Source organism: Microcaecilia unicolor, chromosome 11, assembly GCF_901765095.1.
Source record: "Microcaecilia unicolor chromosome 11, aMicUni1.1, whole genome shotgun sequence".
NCBI classification, from domain to species: domain Eukaryota; kingdom Metazoa; phylum Chordata; class Amphibia; order Gymnophiona; family Siphonopidae; genus Microcaecilia; species Microcaecilia unicolor.
The window spans coordinates 158,127,020-158,147,191 of record NC_044041.1 but is presented as its reverse complement, the minus strand read 5'-3'; the positions used below and the strand labels follow the sequence as shown (position 1 = coordinate 158,147,191).

Here is a 20,172-nt window from a genome sequence, read left to right as displayed (position 1 = left end):
TCTTTCCATCATTGCACTATCATTGCTATGCTTGATGTAAGTCTTCCAAAATGGTCCAACGATATAAAACAAAGTGCAATAATGAGAGAACTATATGTAACTTATCTAGACATGACACTATCTTCTCCTGATGAAACTTAAACAGTGTTGTTGGATACCCTCTATGTTCTTCCAAATTGCCTATAACTTTAATATGGGACGTTTTTTGGAAGAAAACAGAAGTGGAGGCTGGCCAACAGATGCTCCAACACAGGAAGTGGTGCTTAAAGGATGCTTTATTTGCTTCTTGAACAAAAGGATCCGACACGGTCCGTGTTTCGGCACAATCAAACGCCCGCTTCAGGGGTCACAATAATGTTCCATAAATTTTGTTAAGAAAGATATTGAGGCTACTGGTCAATAATTTAGTTATGACTGCCTGAGATTCTTTCTTGTTTTGATGTTTATTTATAAAAAGCTTGGAGTTCAATATATCAGGTTTCTAGCAACAATGAACTATTCTGTAGATGACTGGTGTGTGTCAGAATCATGCCTGCTGAAAACCAGAACCAGCATACAAATTACATCTAGAATCTTCCAATGATAAGTGATAGGTAGGTCCCCACAGACTCTGCATAGGGTGAGAGGCACTGGGAGACTTTCAAGAAGAGAATCAGGGGAGGCAGGTTATGTTACACACCACGACTCCCTTCAACACATATACAAAGCATTACATAGAAAATTTATGTGTGGTACACACACAAAAACATACATACAAACACACACTGATGTAGAAAATTCAGAAACATATACTCAGGTAGAAACAGACAGAGCTAACCTTCTGCCCCATCAAACCTCTATAAAATGAGTATCACAAAGTTATCCCTCTCAAAAATTTAAAAAAAACCTTAAAGAGAAGACAAATAATCAGTAGACTATAGGAGCAGACTGCCCTCTCTCTTCCCTTCCTGGAGTTTGAAAGACCTCAGTACTAGATGAATTTTGCTTCCTGGTTATGTCAGGTTACATGATCTACAAAGCTGGGAATAGAAATGTGCCTTTGCTGACCCCTGAGACCTGTAGAACTTTATCCCAGCAATAGACCTGTACAGTTTTTAAGGCTGCATTACTTAATATAGGAAAATTAAGTGTTCCTAGGACCAACTGCCACCACCATCATGCTCAGGAACTCACAGTTCAGACAACTGTGTCCATCTTCTGAGCCCTCCAGTCCTAGAGATGATAGGATCTGTATTCTTGTGCCCATATCTTGAGTCCTCTGTTTCTACAGGTGATAGGCTCTATTTCTACAAGTGATAGGCTCTGTACTCCTTTACCCATTCCTGAGCCCTCCAGGCCTAGAAATGACAGGTTCTATATTCATCTTTGTTTTCTGCTATATGTTAGTGGATTCCTTTCTTCTGAATAATATGCCGGCAAATGTCTGTGTAACTGGAGGTTCCAAGAAATGGTGAAAATTAGCATATATTTGGTAATCAATTACTTAACTGAATGGGAAACCATTAATTTCTGTGTAGCTTTGTAAACTCTGATGTGCAGCAGAAGACTGAATGATTTAGATTTGCCAGGGCTCTGTACAGAGAACTGGTACATAAAAACAGAAAACTGGGAACTCAGATGCCCCCTCCCAATTCCCCTACTTATTACTGTTGTCCAGTACAGGAGTTCACTAAGTTTAGACTTGTGCTCTGAACTCTTTGGGCCGTCTCAGAGATGGGAAGAACTCCTCTCTTTATGTAGGTCTTCTTACTTACTCATTTGTAGATCATAGAAGACAATTGACTTTTTCCCCTATGCCTGAAATTTAAATTAGATTTGACAGAGAAACAGCAGCCTTGGCGTCACCCCTGTATGTCCACCCTCTGCATCTCCTCCCCATAGGATCTAGGTGTGTGACATTATTCCATCAGATTAATCACAAGCAATGTTTCCCTTTAGCACACACTCCACTTCCTGTTTTCAATGGTAAACACTGCCATAAAAAAGTAATTTTTCTTGCTAAATAAAAAAATATAAAACAAATTCACTGATGCCCAAAGCAAATGTAACTCTTTATGCAATATACACATCCTTGCAGACAGACACAAAATGATTTATGCAGTTCATTTAAGAGGTAACCACAAAAATCATTAAGGGTGAAAATTTGGGGCCACAAAACAACTAACTTTTAGCCAGACATTCTGATAGTTTGCCAAATGTTCTACTCGTATGTGGAGGAGAACCAGGAAGTACCAAAATTCAACCAGATACTTCCAATATTTAGCACTACCCATTAAGGGGTCAATATTGAAAGCAATTTAACCATAACCAGAAACAGCTCCTGGCTGGTTAAATCATCTGTTTGGGGCTAACCACTAATTTTCAGTGGCATTTAATTGGCCAGTGCCGCTGAAAATAACCAGTTAGCACCAAACTGAAAACTGGCTATTTTGGGGGCATTCTGGGGCAGAGTCGGCACTTGGCTGATTAAGGGGCCTTTTTACAAAGCCATGGGAGGGCTAATGCATGGGTAGTATGCGCCGAATCGTCACTACCGCTGGGGTGTGCCGAATCCCATGGTTGACAATATTTTTCTATTTTCTACCATGGGGGGGGGGGGGCGCTTCTGGCAGTAATTGGCAGAATGGCCACGTTGGTGTACACTGCATGGTTACCACATGGGTAGCACGTGAGCCCTTACCGCTAAGTCAATGGCTGGTGGTAAGGGCTCAGGCTGTAAACAGGCGTGTGGTAGTTTTAATTTTTACTCACACCCATTACAACATGGCCTTTTCCCCCAGCCATGGTAAAAAGTGGCCCAGCACGCGCCCAAAAGACGTGCCCAAACTACTGCAGGCTACTTTTTACCGTGGCTTTGTAAAAGGACCCCTAAATAGGACTATATGTAAAAGTTAGTCAATATACGGTAACCCGTAGCAGTTGAAGTGCTGAATATTGCACTTAACTGGCTACGTGTTAGCTAACTCCAGAAACATGGAAATCAAAGCCAGTGCCTGGACTTGACCTGGCATTGAATTTCCAGGTTTAATGCCAGCGGCAGTCAGCAAAATGCTGATCACCACTGGCTGTATATTGGGTCCTAACTTTATACAGGTTAAGTCAGATCACATAAAAGCCATCCTAAAGTTAATCTGATAACTTATCCATTTAACTTTAGGGATGCATATTCAGTGATCTGACCTAATTGCAGAAGTATCTAGATATCGTATCTGGTTTTCCTTAAGTTTTCAACATATCAGGCTCCCAGTAACAATAAACCATTCTGTAGGAGTGGAGGAGTAGCCTATTGGTTAGTGCAGTGAGCTTTCATCCTGGCAACCTGGGTTCAATTCCCATTGCAAGCTCCTTGTGACTGTGGGCAAGTCACCTAATCCCCCATTGCCCCAGGTACAAAAAATTAGATTGTGAGCCCTCCAGGGACAGAAAAAGTACCTGCATGTGCTGCATACGTTTAGTAGCACTATAGAAATGATTAGTAGTAGTAGGTAGAGATCTTAGGGTCCTGCTTTAAGGTGCTCACAATAACACATAGAGGGGCATTTTTGAACGGGGATGCCCATCTCTAAGGGCGTCCATCTCTGAGGATGTCCCCGCGAAGGGGTGGGGCATCCTGTATTATCGAAACAAGATGGGCATCCATCTTTCATTTCGATAATACAGTCAGGGATGCCCAAATCGCAACATTTAGGTCGTCCTAAGAGATGGTCAACCTAAATGTTGAGATGGTCGACCTATATGTTGGGCGAACCAATACCAGGTTATGCCTTAAGGTTCCATTATAGAATAGGCTCCTATTGCATGGTCTCAGGACACCTAAATGGAGGCATCCAGTTACAGAAGTACCCCCAGAGAGTACATAATGTCTGGCTCGAAGAAATACAGGAACCAAACGGAAACTGAACACAGAAAAAGTCCCACGGAGAAGCCAGTAAGAATTCCAGAAGTGGGAAATGAAGGGCAGCTAGTCCGACCTCTGGTTCAATCAATCCAAGTTTATTCTTTAAAACATATATAACGACTCGACACGGCAACCGTGTTTCGGCATACACGATGCCTACTTCAGGAGTCTACAAACAAAAAAAATACTATCATATATACATAAAAAATGATAAATAATAAAGTTCTTGTATACATGTATGATAAGTAAAAAAAAAATGAAACATGATCAAATAGAAGTTAAAATAAACCATACAAAAGGTCTTTCTAAAGACCTATGCCAGTGGTTTCCAAACCTGGTCCTGGAGGCACCCCAGCCTGTCAGGTTTTCAGGATACCCACAATGAATATTCATGCACTGTCTCCACTGCATACAAATCTATCTATGAATATTCATTGTGGAAATACTGAAAACTTGACTGGCTGGCGTGCCTCCAAGGCCAGATTTGGGAACCTCTGACCTATACATTACTCTTAGCTCTTAACTAGCATCATTCCCTTTTTGGATTTCCACATCAGCAAGTCAGTTTTACCATTCTCATGCTCTTAAAAGTTTTGTGTTTCTATTTCATTTTTTTCTGCACACCAAAAATACAAATAAGGTATTCTCTTCACATTTAATGTACTTTTGTTTTTACTAAGCATAAATGTATGTCTTTAACCATTCACTTTGACAAATAGTTTATTTTAACTTCTATTTGATCATGTTTAAATTTTTTTAACTTATCATACGTATACAAGAACTGGTACCTGGTCAAAATAGCCTCGACAAAAAAGCTCCAAACAAAAAAAGCTCCCGACATAATAGTTCCTGACATAACAGCGACTGTCAATGTGGCCTGCTCACAATATAACCCTTAACAAGTTAGCCCCCTGACAAAAGGGCCCAATCAGGCTGCCCAGAATATAGGACTGCATTTTTTTCCTACTAATCTTACCTTGCCAAACAGGATAAGGTTGGTAAGACTATGAAAATGATGACAATATTGTTTTTTTTTTTTAAATTTAACATGTTGATGGAAGAATAGTTTCTTTAAATAGCAGAACAGATCATGAATACCAGTTTGTAGCTATAGAATTTTGTTTATTTATATATGCTTTATGCAATCGAATGCTGGTAGGAGTCTTTATCAGTGAAAATTTCAGTTGTAGTTTATTATATTTTTTGTGATGTGTTATTTTTTCTTAGGGGCTGTTTTGTTAAGGGGCTATTTTGTGTAGGGGCTATTTTGTCAAGGGTTGTTTTGTGGGGGGCCATTTTGTTAAGTTTTGGTAGGGTGTGAAATGTCAAGGGTTATTTTGTTACAAGGCTGTTTTGTCAGGGCTTTTTTGTCGGGGCTATTTTGTCAGGGCTATTATGACTGAGTGCCACAAGAACTTTATTATTTATCATGTTATTATTTATTCTTTTATGTATATGTGATAGTATTTTTTTTGTTTGCAAACTCCTGAAGCAGGCATTGTGGATGCCGAAACACGGTTGCGTCTCGAGTCGTTATATACGTTTTAAAGAATAAAATTGGATTGGTTGAACCAAAGGTCAGACTAGCTGTCCTTCATTTCTCACTTCTGGAATTCTCAAAGAAATGTGATCATGTTACCCCTCTCCATAAACAGAAGCATTAGCTTCCAATACCTCACCTCATTACCCTGTGCCCCGCCCTCACAGAAACAGGAACTTACATCAGATGAGGGCGGGACACAGGGAGGGAAGGCCCAAAGGGAAGCGATCTGCCACTGCCCTTTCATACAGAGGTGAGGCGCTGTGATTTGAATGCAGGGGGCCCAGCCCAGTGGCAGATAGGGCGGGCGAGCGAGACCGGGGACTGTGGCGCCAGGCTCCCCTTGGAGGCCCAGGCCCGGGGAATTTTGTCCCCCCTGTCCCCCTCTCAGCGGCCCTGGGGTAGGCTGGCTGGAAGCAGCCTGTTTTCAGTGCTGCCTGTGCCAGTGACCCACCATGCCTTTCAAGGGCTGGGAGCGTGGGGGCTGGAGAGATGGTGGACCCACATGAGGAGGAAAGGTAATAGACCCACATGGGGGGAGAGATGCTGCACCTGGGGGGAAGGGATGCAGAGGGTAAAAGAAAGAGAGTGAGACGGAGCAAAGGAGAGGGAGGAAGAGATAAAAGATATGCTGGACCAGGGGATTAAGGAAGCAGAGTGAAGAGAGATAAAGACTGCCTGAGAGAGAGAAACACTGGACAAATGGAGGGAGGGAAAGAGAAATGCTGGACCCAGGGGTGGATCAGGAGTGGGGGATGCAAGAGGAAGAGAAAAGAGAGGGGTGAAGCTGGACATGGGGAGGGACAGGGTCACAGTGAAGAGATGTTGTACGTGAAGTGAGCATAGGGACAAGGCACAGAGGGGCAATACTGGAGACAAAAGGAGGAATAGGGACAAAGAAAGGTGATGCTAAATTTGGAGGGAGGATAGGGATACTGAGAGGTCACATGCTGAACTTGGAGGGAGAATAAGGATAGGGATACAAGAGGGGAGATGTTGGACAGGATAAATTATGGACAAAGAAAAAGATGGATGGTGGACAGAGAGAGAGAGAGAGAGAAGAAATGTCAAAAGGACAGAAGACCCTGGAAAGACAGCTAAGGAAAACAGCGAGTAGGACCAAAGCAATGCTTACACAACAAATGTAGGAAAGAGGTTTTTTTCCTGAATTTAATGATTGCAATATGTCAGCTTTGGGAAATATGTACCTCTGATATCATGCATTTCAGTTTCTGTTTCTATTACTAACATAGAAACAGAGAAAAATGTAGACAGATAAAGACCATAGCAGTGGGGAATGAGGGTATTTATTGCAAGACTTGCTATATCACCATTCAGTAAATATTAAGGCTGCAAGTTAATCACAGTTAACTATGCAATTAATGCATTAATCATCAATCACAATTAAAAAAATTAATTGCGATTAGAGAATTTACTCACATTGCAGCATTTTCTGTCTCTTCCAGAATTTTCTTCTACTCTTTTCCACTCTCGACCCCTGTCCTTAGCATGATCCAGCATTTTCCCCTCCAAACAGGATTCAACATCACCCCCCAAATCAGCCTACCTTAAAAATGATCTTCTGTTGGTCTCCAGAAGCGGCAGTGGTGCACATATGCTGCCTGTGGTCTGCTCCAAAGATTTCCCTCTGGTCCGTTCTGCCTCCTCTGATATCACTTCTTGCTTTTGCATGGGTGGGATGGATGAGAAGGAAAGCTTTACACCTGGCTGCAGGTAGCCACTGCCAGGGACCAACAGAAGACCACCTTGAAAGAAAACTGGGGGGGGGGGGGGGGGAGGAGAATAGAGAGGGGGCAGATATCGAACCCTAAGTGGGGATAATGGAGTGAGCTGTAGACCTGCAAGCAGAACTGGAGGGGTCACCAGTGGAAGCTATTGCAAAAGCAGTAAGCTCCAGCAGTCACGAAGACAACTTTGTGTTGCTCGCCACCAAGTTTTGTGTTGCTGCTCATGAGGGTGGAGGAGAGGGGGTGAGGTGCTGAACAATAGGAGGGATTGAGAGAGAAAGAGATAATGGACCTGGGGGAAGAGGAAAGGGAGGGAAGGAAGAGAAAGGGAGATATGTTGGATCTAGGGGGTAGGAGGAAGGGAGATTATCAGTCTTTTAGGGAAGGGAAGGAGGATGGGGTTTGAAATACCGCCTTTCTGCGGTTACAATCAAAGTGGTTTACTTATTATATACAGGTACTTATTTTGTGCCTGGAGCAATGGGGATTTAAGTGATTTGCCCAGAGTCACAAGGAGCTGCAGTGGGAAATAAATATATAAATAGGTAAATAAACTTTAAATCACAATTAAAACATTTTTAAGCATTTGATTAATTGTGATTAAAAATTATAATCAAAATGCATCCCTAGTAAATTTCACAGCAGCTTACAATTGTAGTACATCAGTAAACATATAATCATGAAATAGGCACAGAGGATCCTCAGCAATGGGGGGGGGGGGGGGGGGGGGAGAGGGCTAAAGCCTGGGACAGGCACAGAGGATTTAATTGGAGGGATAGTGAGGGATAAAGCTTGGAGCAGGTGCAGAGGATCATCAATAGTAAGGGAGTTAGAAGGAAAGCTTGGGACAAGTTTACAGGATTCTCAGTATATGAGACAAAGGGATAAAGCCTCAGATGGACACAGAAGATTTAAGTGGTAGCAAAGAATGGGGTAAGGCTTGTGACAGGAAAGGAGAAGAGTGCTCAGTAAATTCTAGGATAGGGAGATAAAGGGAGTCTCTTGTTTCATGGGGTTGGTCATCATTACGTTTTGTTTATCTTTGTGGAGTATGTCTGCCTCTTCTCATTTGCAAATACTTCTGTGCATATCAACGTAGTAATGTATAAAATTTTGTTTATTTGGATTTAGCTTGCACCTTTTTCAGTGGTAGCTGAAAGTGAGTTGCATTCAGATACACTAGGAGGGGCATAATTGAACGAAAACGCCTATCTCCATGGGCGTTTATCTCCAAGAACGGGTCCGTGAAGGGGTGGACCGAACCGTATTTTGGGAAAAAATAGACGCCCATGTTTTATTCAACAATGTGTGAGCTGGGCGTTTTTGTTTTTCAGCGATAATGGAAAATGAAAGCGCCCAGCTCAAAAACGAATAAATCCAAGGCATTTGTTCGTGGGAGGGGCCAGGATTCGTAGTGCACTGGTCCCCCTCACATGCCAGGACATCAACCGGGCACCCTAGGGGGCACTTTTACAAAACCAAAAAAAAAGGTAAAAGAGCTCCCAGGTGCATAGCACCCTTCCCTTGTGTGTTGAGCCCCCCAAATCCCCCTCACAACCCACTGCCCACAAGTCTACACCATTACTATAGCCCTAAGGGGTGAAGGGGGGCACCTACATGTGGGTACAGTGGGTTTGGGGGGGGTTGGACGACTAATAAGCATTAAGCAGCACAATTGTAACAGGTAGGGGGGATGGGCCTGGGTCCACCTGCCTGAAGTCCACTGCACCCCCTAACAACTCCTCCAGTGACCTGCATACTGCTGTCAGGGAGCTGGGTATGACATTTGAGGGTGAAAATAAAAAGTTGTGAAACATCATTTTTTGTGGTGGGAGGAGGTTAGTGACCACTGGGGGAGTCAGGGGAGGTCATCCCCGATTCCCTCCAGTAGTCATCTGGTCATTTAGGGCACTTTTTGGGGCCTTATTCGTGAAAAAACAGGGTCCAGGAAAAGTGTCCTAAATTCTAGCTAAAAACGCATACTTTTTTCCCATTATCGGTGAAATGCGCCCATCTTTGTTCGGCAGATAACCACGCCCCAGTTCCGCCTTCGCCACACCTCTGACACGCCCCATCAACTTTGTCCGCATCCGAGACGGAGTGCAGTTGAAAACGTCCAAAAATCGGCTTTCGATTATACCGCTTTATTCGTTTTTGTGAGATAAACGTCCATCTCCCGATTTAGGTCGGAACTTGGGCGTTTTTCTCGTTCGATTATAAGCAGGTAGGTATTTCCAGAGAGCTCACAATCTAAGTTTGCACTTGAAGCAATGGATGGTTAAGTGAGTTTCCCAAGATCACTAGGAGCAGTGGTGAGATTTTGACTGGGCTTCCTTGGTTGTCTGGTGTTCTAACCATAGGCTACTCCATCACTTCATTGCAAGCGCTCACAACCAGTATACCTATAGATTCATGCAGTATCATTACTGAACCCAAATACCACAGAAGACATCACAGAACAATGCCCATATTGATCTCTATGCTATAAATGCAGATCCTTGGAGGGGCATAATCGAACACGAACGCCCATTTGTAAAAACGTCCATCTCCGAGAATGGGTCCGTGAAGGGGCGGGCCGAATTGTATTTTCGAAAAAGATGGTCGTTTATCTTTAGTTTCGAAAATACGGTTTGTGCCGGGCAAATGCATAGGATTTGGGCGTTTTTTGAGCTAGGTGTTTTCGTTTTTCAGCGATAATCGAAACCAAAGCGCCCCAGCTCAAAAACGAACAAATCCAAGGCATTTGGTAGTGGGAGGGGCCAGCATTGGTAGTGTACTGGTCCCCCTGAGATGCCTCTATGCCAGCTTCAAATATCAACCCAAGCTCCATGACAGCAGTATGCAGGTCCCCTGAGCAAATTTAGTTTAGTTGGTGCTGCCCGGACCCATGCAGAGAGCAAAAATCGGAAGAAAAAAAAAAAACATGCAAGTGCAGTTGGGGACGTCCAAATTAAAAAATAGTAAAAGGGAGATTTGAACCAGCCACCTTCTGATTCTCAGGGCAGTGCTCTTAGTATTGCACCACATACATCAGTTTAAGGGTGCTTCCCTTTCCATTAAGTCCCTCCAAGTTTCTGTCAGCCAATCACAGCTGTTTAGCTGACATGATGTCAGCTAAACGAGCTGTGATTGGCTGACAGAAACTTGGAGGGACTTAATGGAAAGGGAAGGACATCTAAACAACTGATTCATGTGGTGCAGTGCTTAGAGCACTGGCCTGAGAATCAGAAGGTGGCTGGCATAGAGGCTGGTAAAAAAAGTGTTTAAAGTTTGGGTTTTTTTGGTGGGAGGGGGTTAGTCACCACTGGGGGATTCAGGGGAGGTCATCCCCGATTCCCTCCGTTGGTCATTTAGGGCACTTTTTTGGGACCTGTTCGTGAAAAAACAGGGTCCAGAAAAAGTGTCCTAAATTCTGGCTAAAAATGCCTTTATTTTTTCGATTATCTGCTGAGCGCGCCCATCTCTCCTCAGTCGATAACCACGCCCCAGTCCCGCCTTCACCATGCCTCCAACACGCCCCCGTCAACTTTATGCGTTCCCGCGACGGAGTGCAGTTGGAAACGCCCAAAATCGGCTTTCGATTATACCGATTTGGGCACCCACAAGAGAAAGACGTCCATCTCCCGATTTAGGTCAGAATTTGGGCGTTTTTCTCTTTCGAAAATAAGCTGGTTGGTGTGCCTATTATAAATGCATGAATACATTTTTATACAGTACAGTGCCTGCTCTTATATGTTTCATTTAATAAGATAAGATTCCTACCACTTATGAAGCGGGGGGAGGGGGAGGTAGCCAGGGCTGGTTTAAGGGGCAAGCCAATGAGACACTGGCTTGGGGTGCTGAAGTTTAAGGGTCCCAATATCGTGCCTCATTGACTTACTCCCCTATATCCAGGACCTCTTTATCTCGCGTCACCTCCATCTGCTCGCCATAACAGAAACCTGGCTCTGCCCTGATGACTCTGCTTCAGTCGCAGCCCTGTGCCATGGCGGTTATCTATTTTCACATACTCCTCGCCCTGCTGGCCGTGGGGGCGGTGTTGGACTACTTCTCTCTCCCTCCTCCAGATTTCAACCCCTTCTTCCACCTCAATCTCACTGTTTTTCCTCCTTTGAAGTCCACTCTATCCGCCTTTTCTCTCCTCTGCCTCTTCGAATAGCGGTCATTTATCGTCCCCCTGATAAGTCCCTTTCATCCTTTCTCAGTGACTTTGATGCCTGGCTTGCCTTCTTCCATGATCCTTCCTCCCCCTCTCTCATCCTTGGTGACTTTAATATTCCTGCTAATGATCCTTCCAACTCTTATATTTCCAAGTTACTCGCTTTAACGTCGTCCTTTAATCTCCAACTATGCTCCACCTCCCCCACTCATCAAAATGGTCACTGTCTTGATCTCATCTTCTCCTCCAACTGTTCACCCTCTAGTTTCCTTGCCTCCGATCTTCCCCTCTCTGATCACCATCTTATAACTTTCACACTTAAATCTCCTCCCTCCCAGTCCCGTCCTATCCTATCTAATTTATCTAGGAATCTTCACGACATTGACCCTTCATCTCTATCCTCCCATGTTTCAAACCTCCTCTCTACTGTGGCACCATCCACGTCTGTCAACGAGGCTGTTTCTTCTTACAACAATACTCTATCCTCTGCCTTAGACACTCTTGCACCTTTGATGACCCGCCCTGTAAGGCGTACAAAACCCCAACCTTGGCTGACTTCTAATATCCGCTACCTACGTTCCTGTACCCGCTCCGCCGAACGCCTCTGGCGGAAATCTCGGGCCCTTGCTGATTTCTTACACTTTAAGTTCATGCTGACCTCCTTCCAATCTGCTCTTTTACGTGCCAAACAGGATTATTATATCCAACTGACCAACTCTCTTGGCTCTAATCCTCGACTTCTCTTCACCACATTGAACTCTCTCCTCAAGGTGCCCCCTCCCCCAACTCCCCCTTCACTATCTCCTCAGACCCTTGCTGAATTCTTTCACAACAAGGTTCAAAAGATAAACCTTGCTTTCTCTACCTCACCAGCTCTCCCTCCACTAGTCCGTTCCCCTCTCTCTCCTTCCCCTCATTCCCTTTCCTCCTTTCCTGAAGTTACTATTGAGGAAACTACACTTCTCCTTTCTTCCTCAAAATGTACCACCTGTTCCTCTGATCCCATTCCCACCCACCTTCTTAATGCCATCTCTCCTACTCTTATTCCTTTTATCTGTCACATTCTCAACCTCTCACTTTCCACTGCGACTGTCCCTGCTGCCTTTAAACATGCTGTGGTCACACCTCTCCTTAAGAAGCCTTCACTTGACCCTACTTGTCCCTCTAATTACCGACCCATCTCCCTCCTTCCTTTTCTCTCCAAATTACTTGAGCGTGCTGTTCACCGCCGCTGCCTTGATTTTCTCTCCTCACATGCTATTCTTGACCCATTACAATCTGGTTTTCGCCCTCTCCACTCAACCGAAACTGCGCTTACTAAAGTCTCCAATGACCTATTACTGGCTAAATCCAGAGGTCAATATTCCATCCTCATTCTTCTTGATCTTTCCGCTGCTTTTGACACTGTCGATCACAGCATACTTCTCGATACCCTGTCCTCACTTGGATTCCAGGGCTCTGTCCTTTCCTGGTTCTCTTCCTACCTCTCCCTCCGCACCTTTAGTGTTCACTCTGGTGGATCCTCTTCTACTTCTATCCCTCTGCCTGTCGGCGTACCCCAGGGTTCTGTTCTTGGTCCCCTCCTCTTTTCTATCTACACTTCTTCCCTTGGTTCATTAATCTCATCCCATGGCTTTTCCTACCACCTCTATGCTGATGACTCCCAAATCTACCTTTCTACCCCTGATATCTCACCTTGCATCCAAACCAAAGTTTCAGCGTGCTTGTCTGACATTGCTGCCTGGATGTCTCAACGCCACCTGAAATTAAATATGACCAAAACCGAGCTTCTCATTTTCCCCCCCAAACCCACCTCCCCGCTCCCCCCATTTTCTATTTCTGTTGATGGCTCTCTCATTCTCCCTGTCTCCTCAGCTCGAAACCTTGGGGTCATCTTTGACTCTTCTCTCTCCTTCTCTGCTCATATCCAGCAGACCGCCAAGACCTGTCGTTTCTTTCTTTACAACATCCGTAAAATCCGCCCCTTTCTTTCCGAGCACTCTACCAAAACCCTCATCCACACCCTTGTCACCTCTCGTTTAGACTACTGCAATCTGTTTCTTGCTGGCCTCCCACTTAGTCACCTCTCCCCTCTCCAGTCAGTTCAAAACTCTGCTGCCCGTCTCATCTTCCGCCAGGGTCGCTTTACTCATACTACCCCTCTCCTCAAGACCCTTCACTGGCTCCCTATCCGTTTTCGCATCCTGTTCAAACTTCTTCTACTAACCTATAAATGTACTCACTCTGCTGCTCCCCAGTATCTCTCCACACTCGTCCTTCCCTACACCCCTTCCCGTGCACTCCGCTCCATGGATAAATCCTTCTTATCTGTTCCCTTCTCCACTACTGCCAACTCCAGACTTCGCGCCTTCTGTCTCGCTGCACCCTACGCCTGGAATAAACTTCCTGAGCCCCTACGTCTTGCCCCATCCTTGGCCACCTTTAAATCTAGACTGAAAACCCACCTCTTTGACATTGCTTTTGACTCGTAACCACTTGTAACCACTCGCCTCCACCTACCCCCTCCTCTCTTCCTTCCCGTTCACATTAATTGATTTGATTTGCTTACTTTATTTATTTTTTGTCTATTAGATTGTAAGCTCTTTGAGCAGGGACTGTCTTTCTTCTATGTTTGTACAGCGCTGCGTATGCCTTGTAGCGCTATAGAAATGCTAAATAGTAGTAGTAGTAGTAGTAGTACTTACCCATTCTCAGTTGTAGGAGCATCATCCTCCTATTTCTTGTGAGTGCATCTTCCAGCATTTCAAGCCTGCCATGTGGCCCATGGCAGAGAGAACAAATTAATAGCACCACTGCAGGAGCACAGGAAGATGCCCCTACTGCTGTTTTGATACTGGAATAGGTAGGAAAAAGGGCTGGAGGCTCATACTGGTGGGCTGGGAGAAGGGGGCTGAAGCTGATTCTGTGGGATTGAAGATTGGGAAAAGGGGTCTGGGGCTCATGTTTCTCCCATGGGCTGGGAGAAAAGGGCTGAAGTTGATGCTGGGGGGCAGGGCACTGACGCTGATTGAAGGAAGCTGTAAGTTGGGAGAAAAGGCAGAAAGACAGATACTGTGAGGGTGAAGAAGCAAGGACATATCCAGGGGAAGACACTAGAGAAAGGAAGAAATAGGTACGGGGAAAGGCAAGGGTATTAGATGCTAGAAGAAGGAAAGAAAGAGGCAGGAGTGCAGATATCAAAGACACGGGGATGCGGAAGCAGAGATTCTAGGACTGTGTGGAAGACCAGACTAAGACAAATGAATATTAACTGGGTATTAGGAATGGGAACTTAGGGCTTGGATAGGATGGAAGAGGGGGAACTTGGGGATTAAGTGGGGGATAGTGTGATCAAAGAAATTTTGCTGGGATAGGGAGGTCAATTAGGATAAGGTGATTGGGTGAGGGCTGTAAGACCAAGAGGGGCATAATCGAAAGGGATGTCCAAGTTTTGCTGAGGATGTCCTCGGGATGATGGAGGGGCGGGGAAGCCCGTATTATAAAACAAGATGGACGTCCATCTTTCGTTTTGATAATATGGTCGGGGACACCCAAATCTTGAAATTTAGGTCGTCCTTAGAGATGGTCATCCCTAGACTTGGTCGTTTCTGATTTTCGGAGATAATGGAAACCAAGGACGCCCATCTCAGAAACAACCAAATGCAAGCCCTTTGGTCGTGGAAGGAGGCAGCATTTGTAGTGCACTGGTCCCCCTGACATGCCAGGACACCAACCGGGCACCCTAGGGGGCACTGCAGTAGACTTCAGAAATTGCTCCCAGGTACATACTGTAGCTCCCTTACCTTGTGTGCTGAGCCACCCAAAACACACTACCCACAACTGTACACCACTACCATAGCTCTTACGGGTGAAGGGGGTCACCTAGATGTGGGTACAGTGGGTTTGTGGTGAGGTTTGGAGGGCTCACATTTACTACCACAAATGTAACAGGTAGGGGGGATGGGCCTGGGTCCGCCTGCCTGAAGTGCACTGCACCCACCAAAACTGCTCCAGGGACCTGCATACTGCTGTGATGGACCTGAGTATGACATTTGAGCCTGAAATACAGGCTGGCACAAAATATTTTGAAAGATTATTTTGAGGGTGAGAGGGTGTTAGTGACCACTGGGGGAGTAAGGGGAGGTCATCCACGATTCTTTCCGGTGGTCATCTGATCAGTTCGGGCACCTTTTTGTGCCTTGGTCGTAAGAAAAACAGCACCAGGTAAAGTCATCCAGGTGCTCGTCAGGGACGCCCTTTTTTTCCCATTATGGGTTCAGGACGTCCATGTGTTAGGCACACCCAAGTCCCGCCTTCGCTACGCCTCCAACACGCTCCTGTGAACTTTGATTGTCCCCGTGACGAAAAGCAGTTGTGGACACCCAAAATCGGCTTCCGATTATACCGATTTGGGCGACCCTGTGTCGAAAGATGGGCGTCCTTCTCTTTCGAAAATGAGCCTGCAAGTGCTGAAAAATGGTGGTGAAAAAGGACCTGGAGAATTGAAGAAGGGTTGAGAGGCAGTTGAGAGAGACAGAGAGCTATGGAGAAGGTGAAATGCAAAGGGGACAGGTCTTTGAAGGAGGTGAGAAACAATGCCAATGTGGGAGATTAAAGGAGGAATAGAAGCCATAAGAAAGGGATTGGAAGTGCTAAGAAGAGAAGTGGCAGGGAAGGAGCTGTGGCTGGTGAGGAAATGAGAGGCAAAAGATGGTGGATAAGGCTGGGGAGGAGATAAGTACAGAGAGTGGAAATGGAGGATTAGAAAGTGAGTGAAAAATTAGTGAATAGTGAGCTGGGGAAAGAATGAAACAGAAGTGAGGAATAGGAGGACTAGGGAAATAAGAGGAGGAAATGGAAAGCTGGTAAATAGGTGAAGGGTAAAAGAGAGGGAGAGAGAATGAAGATGGGGGGGGGGGGGGTTGGAAAGGAAATCTAGCTACAGGTATGGTAGATAAAAAGGTGGATGAGAAAAATAGAGAAAAAAGGTGAAACACAAGGATCAATAATCAGATAACACAGATACCCTCTGGGGTGGGGCTATTCTCGTGGTATTAACCGTAACATTTGGCTCCAAGATGGGGGGTGCAAAATCAGCATTTAGTTCAGGGTACCATAACCCTTTGAACCAACCCTGGTTAGCACAAGACAGAAATTGTGAGCTACAAATGACTCTGTCCTGATGCAGCTGAGACTGTGCTGAATCAAATTATTATGACCTGGCAGAGACAGAGAGAAGGAGAGAGAAAGTGAAAACAGGAAAGAGAAGCACAGATAAAGAGCAGGAGGGAGAAAGCATTATAAATCTAGGCCCAATTTTCAAAAGGATTTGAGTCTGGCAGTAGGAGTCAACTTTATACAGTTTTCAAAAATGATCCCCCTCTGCCTACAAAATGGTTAATATTTGGCCATATAAATAATAATAATAAAATGTAATTATTTTTTTTAGGAAAAAATGTGCTAGTATATATATAGAACCAATCTTAGGGGACGATATGACTGTCCATGGTTCTGCCCCCTCAGTAGCTCTGCCCCTCTTACCAGCCGCACAGCATATAAAAAGGTAGCATTTGAAATATTATATGTCCCTAGGACACTAACACATATCTTATTGGGAAAACAGAAAAAGCAGTGTTCTCTACACAGAAACTATGCTTCAGTAGAATACTTCTTCTCAGTCACGTATATGCAGAACATGGATTCAGCCTCACCAAGTACAAAATGAGCGACTACAAATTAGTAATGTGCAGAGAAAAACTGAATTGTAAACTCCAAGAAGCCAGACTCTAGAGTAACACTGAAGAATCTGAAACAGAACTACTTTTCTTCCTTATCCAGCCTTCCCTGTTTTATCTGGTATGGTACAACGAGTACAGCACCCAATGTCATTTTTTTTCTTGAAATACTTCCAGCCTAAAATGTCTTTTTCTCTTGAAACCTCTCGAGCCTAAATGTAACAAAGTACTTGATCTCTTGATGTAAGTTGCGCTGAACTCAGTATGAGAATGCTTGCGACTAATATGAAATAAAGTTATAAGGCAATAAAGGAATAATACACAGCAAAAAAACCCCAAAAGAACTACCTTCCACAGGTGCTGAACAGAAGAAGCAAAACAGTGGAGATGACCAAAACAAAAAAAAAAATGTCACGCCAAGGATGTCTAAAGAAGCAGATCTTCACTAGGACCCGACACGAATCGTATTTCAGCCTAAATAGGCCTGCATCAGGAGTCTTACATGATACAAATAAAACAATAAAACAAATACATCATATTAAAATATAAATACAAAACCATGACTGTAAAGACTAAAAATATACCAATCAAATCAAATAAACCAACTAGACGAGACATCCAAGCATAAGAATAACACAGTAAAACAAAATCTAAAATAGAAGCTTCACGAACTGCATCTGGAATTTATCAGGAAACGTGCAAGAGGTAAAATACTCATATTAATAAACATATAGTGCAAACATATCCTATACAAAATAAATACATTTAGAGAGATTGCAAAAAAACATAAATACAAAAGGGCTTTGCAACAATGGGAGGAATAAAAGATGGAAGAAAAATGAGAGAAAACAATAAGCCTACCTAGATCTGTAGTGAACATAAACATCAAATAGCTGAGGGCCCCTTTTATGAAGCTAGTGGCAGCGTGAGTTTTTGCTGCGTGCAGAGTCCCCTTTTACTGCAGCAGGTAAAAAGGCGGAAAAAAGAAATGGCTGTGCAGTAAGTTCGCACTTGCCATGCAGCCATTTGAGGGGAGCACTGAGGTGGCGGTAAGGTCTCCTGTGCTAACCCAATGGTAACCCCCCTCAGTGATAATTTTAGACAAATTCTGGCAGCGCCGGAAATGCCACACACTGGGAGCAGAACTACCACCTGCGGCCGCGGTGGACTGACAGTAGTTTCAGATTGCTGCACAGTAAGCCTTTATTAAAAGGGCCCCTAAATGAGAAACTTGCATGAAAAAAGGGAGTAAAACAAATAAAATGAGTCTGCAGTGACATATCAAAATAACAGTAGAAAACAGTGGCGATGTATATAAACAAACAAAGATACTGGTAAACTAAAACATTCCACCACCGTCTGTGACATCCAAAACTGCTGTGAAAAAAATTGTTGAAATCTAAAATACGCGCTGTGCATTGTTAATGCCAATGATGCTGCTTAAAAGCAAAAGTGAAAAGTAAAACATTAAACCCAAAGATGATATCAGTAACAAAGTGCCATTTATCAGTCAATATACTCTTACATACAACCACTGCCTTAATGCTGCTGTCCTATTATGGAGATGTGGTTCAATGAGTTCCACCACTGGGATACAATCATATCAGGCAGAGAAGACAATCTGTACAGGAAGGATCGAGCAGGCAGAAGAGAAGATGTATGGAACTAAAATGTGTGCCCCGTATAACTCTGAAGTCATTATCAATATATTCTTGAAAATGAACAACAAAAGATCAATATAATAAAAAAATATAAACATACTTACCTTTGAACAAGTTTCACAAGATGCTCCAAATCCAAATCATACCATGAGTAGGTTCAGAGTGTTGACTTCTTCACATATTTGCCCACCATGCTCAGCCCTTGGTCACCCCAAATCTGATTAATAGTTGGTTAATTATCTATATTTCTTAAAATGCGGCTATTAAAGTTCCCTCAAATGTCTCAGACTGCTCAAGAGCATTAAAATCCCATAAAATCAGCACTCGATATTATCCATTGGTTCTTCCCCTTCCTCCCACAATTCTACTGACTTTTGAAAGAATATCCATAGTTCCATTTAACCTGTCTGGTTTCCTCAGGTTCCTTGTCTTGGACGATGGTTTCGGATGATCACTAACCCCACCAGTAATGTACAGATCATGAGTGCTTAGGTCCACAAATGAGGGAACTTGGCACTAAGTGGAGGAGTGTAACTTTTTCCCCCAAAACATACGCTAAGAGCTGTCTGAGGAACAAACACAGGGAAGAAGTAATTTTACGTGTGACCTTCCACAACTTCTCTTCATTAAGGGGAAAGGGAATGGGACTTGATATACTGCCTTTCTGAGGTTTTTGCAACTATATTCAAAGTGGTTTACTTGGTATATACAGATACTTATTTGTACCTGGGGCAGAATCACAAGAGATTGCAGTCAGAATTGAACCCAGTTCCCCAGGATCAAAGTCCACTACACTGAACACTAGGCTACTCCTCCGCCCCACTCTATTCCACTTAAGAAAAAGCAAAAACCTCCTGAAACATCCTTAGGATGGATGTGATGAGCAGTTCAACATATTTCTGCTTTTTTTAAAGGACACTGTCCTATAGAGCCTGCTGACAATTTTGTAGTGAAAACAAACACTGACCTCAAACATGAAAGCACTTTCTAGTCTGTCCTTGGTACATGAGTTCTCCAGAATTATGCCTGGATTCAAACCTGGAACTTTACACTTGCCTTACACAGCAGAAATGCATCTTATAATGCTAATAAGGTATGCACAGAACTGTGTTCAGAAAGCAGGTATATAAAATTAGTTGCTGACTTACCTGGGGAGAGCTGGGAGAAAGGTTGCAGCATTGGTCTTCTCCTGAACTTTAAAGACGCTCCCACACCCTGGTGCCTCAGCAGCCTCTGTCCACACAGTTGGAGGCAAGTGATGGATGACACTGGGAAGAGGACAGGATGGGAGCGGGGAATGAGTAATGTGGGACAGAGAGAAGCAGCAGCTGGAAGAGCTGTGTGGTGCCTCCACTCTCTCACTTCTGCATTAGTGCCTGGGAAGTACCAGGACTCTTCATCCACTGCTAGCTAGCCCCAGCTCCTGGGAGC

The 20,172-nt window shown here is 44.1% G+C and overlaps 1 protein-coding gene across 1 annotated transcript in view; it reads right to left on the bottom strand.

The window, feature by feature from the left end:
- Positions 1-19,953, bottom strand: part of GIPR (gastric inhibitory polypeptide receptor) — a 246,513-nt gene extending 226,560 nt beyond the window's left edge. Inside the window, exon 1 of the mRNA XM_030219790.1 lies at positions 19,890-19,953. The gene's annotated coding sequence lies outside the window, so the exon portion shown is untranslated. The remainder of the gene's footprint in view (positions 1-19,889) is intronic.
- Between the last annotated feature and the right edge of the window lie 219 nt (positions 19,954-20,172).